Genomic DNA, 7,910 nt, shown 5'->3' on the forward strand with positions numbered 1-7,910 from the left:
CCGAGAAAAACTGTTTCCTAATCGACATACAGATGGCGCTATTTAAAATCTGTGGAAGATAAAATCCAATTTTTTTCCGGGCATGTTACTGTTGTTATTCAGCTAACTTTTTATCCCGAGGGGGGGGGGGGGCACTTCCATTGACCAGTGGATACCATGCGTGAACATTGGGTTTGAAAAACACCCTAAACAAATATTTTTACATGTTCTGAAAATGCAACCCTTAACAAGTATTGGCGTCAATCCTACCCTTATACCAGGTATGAAATAAAATAAAATAAACGATACCCTTCAGTGACAAGCATTCCCTAAAAAATATTTATATCTAAATAACATAAATACAGTAAAATTCACAAAGCAAAGCAAAGCAATTCACAAAAATCGGATAAAAAAATTATTGAATTTTAATTTTATCAATATTTTGTGAAAACATGTATATGCACACCGCCATGAATATTCTGGAAAGGCTCCGTCTTTTTCTTGTTGATGTACGTAGCATGTCATGATCTTTACTACCTTTGCCATTTTTACCTCTGCCATTTTACACCGAGCCTAAACACTTTCCCTAATCCTTACCTTTTCGCAACCCTAACCCTAAAAAACGACCATGAAAAAAATTTAACACAAAGGCCTACATTATCTATTAAAAAAAGAAACAACGAAATTGTACGATACATTAGTGTACAAGCCACAATGCGTATGAAAAAAGGACAGTTTTGTAAAATCTATCAAAACTTTGTTTCAAATTACGATAATGTGTATGTTGATGTCAATAGATGCTCTGAAGTTTTATCTTCCAAATGCCATAAAAATAGTTTCATTCATGCTTGAATACACACGGAACATTTTTGGCAGATATAAAAGAAAAAAGGCTTGCGCCAAATGGCCGAAAAAAAAACGTTGACGATCGGACATATTGCTAGTCAGCAGACTTCCTCTCAAGCTTTTCTCTATCTTTGTTCATAATTTTTGAACTATCCTTTCATAATCCATTTACAAAGCATTCATGTATTTGAATTGTTTTGTATTTTCAATATCTTTTAGCATTCCTACATGAGTAAAGAAAAAAAGCTTGTTGTCAACCTAGGTAAAGAGATGTGCTTATACTAATGGGTGAGCTTGTAATTTATTTAAATCTTTTTATTATGTGAAACAAATGTTATGGTGCTTTTTAAATGCATGAATCCTATTGTTAATGGGACATTGATTCCTTGAACAAGTTTAATTATGTGCTTGACAGGATGCTGGGAACGATTTGTAACAGGGGTGCTGGTTTACATTTGATATGAAAAAAAGGTGTTTTCACGAAAAATTTCAGCTCCTTTTGATCAAGAGAAATTTGACAGGCACAAAGAAAAGTTTTTTTGCTACAAAATTAAGGAAATTCTTGTTTAATATTTATTTTTTTACGTTCGTAAGCTTTTCAAGGGGGTGTTGCCTACTGAGATGAATATTACACGCAGTACCCCCATGGAAATCTTGGGGGTCCTAAGAACCCCCCAGCACCCCCGCTTCCCTGGCCCGAAGTGCCTCTATACCTAACCCTAACCTTTTCCCTCACCTTTACCCTCGCCATAACCAAATGAACATTTATTAATTTCGGCCACTAAGAGAATTTGCCCCGCCCCCCTAATTCCCGGATAAGAGTGATCTAAATTAAGTAAACATGTAAAAAAAAAGGTCATCACAAAGGAAATTAAACAAACACTATCTACGGAAGAAAAAAAGAATAAGATAAATCTAAAAGAATAAATTGTATAAGTTTACAAAGCCCAAACATAATGGATGGGGGATCCCCCACTAGCTCAAAGCGTCTACTATACCTAACCCTAAACCCTACCCCCCGCCCTACCCCCTAACTCTAACCTAAACCTAACCCTAGCCCTACCCTTAACCCTATAAACCATTCCACATTTTTGAAAAAAAATCTCTATCTTATTACATGCCCTTATCCTCACACCTCTCCTCCATTCCACATCTTCATCTCTATCTTATTACATACCCCACCGTCAAACCTCTCCTTCATTCCACATCTTCATCTCTATCTTATTACATACCCCACCCTCATACCTCTCCCTTCATTCCACATCTTCATCTCTATCTTATTACATACCCCACCCTCACACCTCTCCTCCATTCCACATCTTCATCTCTATCTTATTACATACCCCACCCTCATACCTCTCCTCCATTCCACATCTTCATCTCTATCTTATTACATACCCCACCCTCATACCTCTCCCTTCATTCCACATCTTCATCTCTATCTTATTACATACCCCACCCTCACACCTCTCCCTCCATTTCACATCTTCATCTCTATCTTATTACATACCCCATCCTCATACCTCTCCTTCATTCCACGTCTTCATCTCTATCTTATTACATACCCCAACCTCATACCTCTCCCTTCATTCCACATCTTCATCTCTATCTTATTACATACCCCACCCTCATACCTCTCCTTCATTCCACATCTTCATCTCTATCTTATTACATACCCCACCCTCATACCTCTCCTCCATTCCACATCTTCATCTCTATCTTATTACATACCCCACCGTCAAACCTCTCCTTCATTCCACATCTTCATCTCTATCTTATTACATACCCCACCCTCATACCTCTCCTTCATTCCACATCTTCATCTCTATCTTATTACATACCCCACCCTCATACCTCTCCTCCATTTCACATCTTCATCTCTATCTTATTACATACCCCACCCTCATTCCTCTCCCTCCATTCCACATCTTCATCTCTATCTTATTACATACCCCACCCTCATACCTCTCCTCCATTCCACATCTTCATCTCTATCTTATTACATACCCCACCCTCATACCTCTCCCTTCATTCCACATCTTCATCTCTATCTTATTACATACCCCACCCTCACACCTCTCCCTCCATTTCACATCTTCATCTCTATCTTATTACATACCCCATCCTCATACCTCTCCTTCATTCCACGTCTTCATCTCTATCTTATTACATACCCCAACCTCATACCTCTCCCTTCATTCCACATCTTCATCTCTATCTTATTACATACCCCACCCTCATACCTCTCCTTCATTCCACATCTTCATCTCTATCTTATTACATACCCCACCCTCATACCTCTCCTCCATTCCACATCTTCATCTCTATCTTATTACATACCCCACCGTCAAACCTCTCCTTCATTCCACATCTTCATCTCTATCTTATTACATACCCCACCCTCATACCTCTCCTTCATTCCACATCTTCATCTCTATCTTATTACATACCCCACCCTCATACCTCTCCTCCATTCCACATCTTCATCTCTATCTTATTACATACCCCACCCTCATTCCTCTCCCTCCATTCCACATCTTCATCTCTATCTTGCTCTTCATCTTTTTTTATTTCTTACCACACTATGATTCATCTTGCAATTTTGTCAAAACAAGGTAGCCAAGACTGTTAATCAGATGTATTCAATAATGTTATAATAATGATATATAGGATTTGTATAGTGCACGTATACACCTTGCTAGGTGCTCAAGGCACTCCTATATTACCCCGGCTTAGCAAGTCTGGTGTGCACAGCTTTTTGAGGAATTACTTCTTGCCGATACCCATTTTCCTCATCTGGGTCGAGTGCAGCGCAGTGTGGATAAATTTGTTGCTGAAGGAAAAGATGCCATGGCTAGGATTCAAACCCACGACCCTCTGTTTGAAAGGCGAGTCAGAACCACTAGATCATGACGTGCCCACACAAACTTATCTCATGACAAACTCAGAGCAGACACAATATACATGAAAAAATAGAGTAATATTTATTTAAAAATTCATTCCCATGTGTATAAAAGTTCCACAACAATTGCATTCAGTATTCACAAGTCATTATTATTGGAACATTTGTATTTACAGTCAAAGCTGCTTTAGAGACCATCTGTCTACAACATCTTATTGACTCTATATAAGAAGATGATTGAAATTCAAATTTAACTTCATTATTACAATTTCAAAATATATAAATATACAAAATAATTTACATTAAATAGGGATTATACTTGTGGAGGGGTCAAATTGAGCACGATTGCTTCTATAAATTGAATCCATAATAAATATCAAATCAATACGTGTAAAAATTTACACCAAAGGGTAACAATATGAACATAAAAACTGAAAGATGACATATTTTTATCATTTGTATTTTAGGGTTTATTATTGAGCTACACCGCTGAAACCTCTGCTGGTGATACACTTATTTCTTTTATTCTCTTTACTCCATCCTTTTCTCTATCTTGGTTTACTAGTGCTTGAAAAAATATGGTGGATCTACCCTGTCACCTTTGAGGCACCATTCCTGATAATAAGTGTGTATCCTTGTATATCATTGAAACATGTATTACCAGACCCTGTTCATATAAAGACTATCCCATTACAAAGACTGCTTCTCTCTATTGTTTGATATCTATATACAGGTTTTACTGTAACATGATACTGTGTATAATATTAATTTATATCATTAGCAATATGAATGACATATTACATGTTTTAACGTTTTAATGATTCATGCAATTAAAACCATTAACTCTTCTATTTGCATTTAGAATGCATTATAAGTAACTCCATTGTGTCAAAAGTACAGGTGTACTACTTCACAATAAATTTCTACTCAGTAATCAACTTCTACAGTGCAAATCAAAACAAGTTTACACTTAGAAATAATGCTGTAAAATTTGTAATATCTTGAAGATTTTTCCACATTTAAACATTGGTTCAGATCTCTTTAAGCCAATGACGATATAACTGTCAAATAATTGTTCAGCTTGTGTGAGCACCACTCACTTTTGAAAAATTGGTGAAAAATGATTTGCGCAGATTTGGAAATAGTTATATGAATAAAACGTAGACTTCAATTGTGAAAAACACACAGACTTTAGCTAGAAAGACTGATTTGGAGATATCTTTTACATTTTTAGCTTGTTTCCTTGCCCAAATACCTTCATAGAGCACCATTACGTACCACTTCACAATAATCTGACAGAAGTAATCCTTTCTACTCATTAATCAACTTCTCAATTAAATGGGATTTGGGCATTTTTGATACACCAATTTGACACTACTACTAATGTGATACACAAATTCTACTACATGTATTAACAACACATAATTAGTAATACCACTGTGTCCAAAATACAGGTGTACCACTTCACAATATTCTGACAGGAGCCATCCTTTTACTCAATTATCCTAAGACAAAACAGTTTAAATTTGGATTCATATTCAAGACGTAACATATTGGGGATTTTCTGATTCACAAATTTGATAAAAGTCAATAACTAGTCATTTTGATACACAACATTTCAAATTACCATTAAAATCCTCCTAAACCCTATATTGGTCTATACAGGATGGATGGATACAATAAATTATCAAACATCTTACATCTGAAGGATGAGTAATTCATGGGAGATGTGATAATAAATGAACATTAAAAGGCATTTAACTTTTAAAGCAAATGACATACAGGAATAGAAAATAGTTAGATATAAACAGTTAACAATGCACCCAAGAAAATTCCTGAATTCAGCTGCCATTGGTTTATTATAGACAATACTGTCTTCTAAACTTTACACTACTAATTTACATTGTATATAAACATGTATTATTTATGACTCTATACATTATTAAAATTGGAGGACTTCACATACACTGTGGACATGTACTTGTAGCTGATAATAATTCCACAATGCTTTTTCTTACAATGGAAAGAATAAGATGAAATGTGACAAAATACTTGAAGCTGATTATTGGTCTCTATTTAAAAGATAAATCATTCTGATACCATGGCTACAGATGAAAAATGATGAAGATTATTTTCATCCAAGGAGTAATCATACTCAATGTAATCTATTGTGAGCTTGTGTATCTATATTGTATAATCAATTTTGTATAATTTTGAAATTGCCCTGCCCATCTGTTCTTGTAAAATTTGAAGAAAAAAAATAGCAGTTTGATTCGGATCACTTCTAAAAGGTGAAGAATTTTTATGTTTATCATAATCAAATGGTACCTTTTCATTTTGCTTTATCATTATTACAAGTTAGAGATAAACATTGAATTGAGAATGGATGAGTAACTCAGTGTATGACTGTGTATGATTTTGAAATAGCCCCGCCCCTCTGTTCTTGTAAAATTTGAAGAAAAAAATTAGTAGTTTGATTTGGATCACTTCTAAAAGGTGAAGAATTTTTATGTTTATCATAATCAAATGGTACCTTTTCATTTTGCTTTATCTTTATTACAAGTTAGATATAAACATTGAATTGAGAATGGATGAGTAACTCAGTGTATGTACGCATCAGAAAACAAGTAATCTATTGTATGTTGTCATTGAATATGCATATTATTATGAAGATAATCAAATATTATATTGGTAGGTCATATATTTGTGTGAAAAGACTTTCCTTTCATTCTGAAAGAATGCAACTTGGTTTCAAAGTTCATATTAAATTGATTTCATGTCTCTAAAACTGATAACATCAAACCCAAAAAAAAATGGTTTGAAAACCGTGATTAATCATAACCCAAATATTCCTCATTCAGTTTCAACACGAAAATGTACATGTATGATCATCACAACATAGACAATATCATGAAAATAACATAAAGGAAGGCTTCACTTTTAATTTTGAAAGAATGGGCAAGATTTGTAAAAACTAGATAAGAAGACTAAAAATCATTCCCTCAATTTCAAAGAGCGACTTTCTCCTTTATGTTAAACATTAAAGAATTAAAGGAGTGACTTTCTCTTTTATGATAAACATAATAGAATTGAGGAGTGACTTTCTCCTTTATGATAAACATAATAGAATTGAAGGAGTGACTTTCTCCTTTATGATAAACATAATAGAATTGAAGGAGTGACTTTCTCCTTTATGATAAACATACTAGAATTGAAAGAGTGACTTTCTCCTTTATGATAAACATAATAGAATTGAAGGAGTGACTTTCTCCTTTATGATAAACATAATAGAATTGAAGGAGTGACTTTCTCCTTTATGATAAACATACTAGAATTGAAAGAGTGACTTTCTCCTTTATGATAAACATAATAGAATTGAAGGAGTGACTTTCTCCTTTATGATAAACATACTAGAATTGAAGGAGTGACTTTCTCCTTTATGATAAACATAATAGAATTGAAGGAGTGACTTTCTCCTTTATGATAAACATAATAGAATTGAATGAGTGACTTTCTCCTCCTTTATGATAAACATAATAGAATTGAAGGAGTAACTTTCTCCTTTATGATAAGTATAATAGAATTGAAGGAGTGGCTTTCTCCTTTATGATAAACATAATAGAATTGAAGGAGTGACTTTCTCCTTTATGATGAACATAATAGAATTGAAGGAGTGACTTTCTCCTTTATGATGAATTTATTTCAATTCAGGTTCATTGCAAAATACATGATTGGCAGTCACAGTCTGAATTGTAAATATTTACACAATGCCAATATATAAAAAAATAATCAAAATTACTAAGATTAACAATGAATATACAAATTAAAATTACATATATGTACAGTTAAAAATGGATAAAAATACAAGGCAAAAGCGATTTTGTGTCTCGCCCACTTATGAAAATAACCAGAAATATCGTGATTTGCGAGGGCATGCGACATAATTGTATCAAAACTTCACTGTGAAATGACTGGGATGAAATAACACTTGTCATAAGAGCCTTGCACGTAAACTGTAATGTTGACCTGAAAATGACCTTTGACCTTACCACGTGACCTCGGACTGCAGCATAACATACAGGTTGCCTAAGTACATCTACCATCCAAGTTTGGTTGAAAAGCGACTTACGGTTGTGGAGTTAGGTGTCATAAGAGAATCTTGCATGTAAACTCTAACGTTGAC

The sequence above is a fragment of the Lytechinus pictus genome, unplaced genomic scaffold, assembly GCF_037042905.1.
Source record: "Lytechinus pictus isolate F3 Inbred unplaced genomic scaffold, Lp3.0 scaffold_26, whole genome shotgun sequence".
Taxonomy (NCBI): Eukaryota; Metazoa; Echinodermata; class Echinoidea; order Temnopleuroida; family Toxopneustidae; genus Lytechinus; species Lytechinus pictus.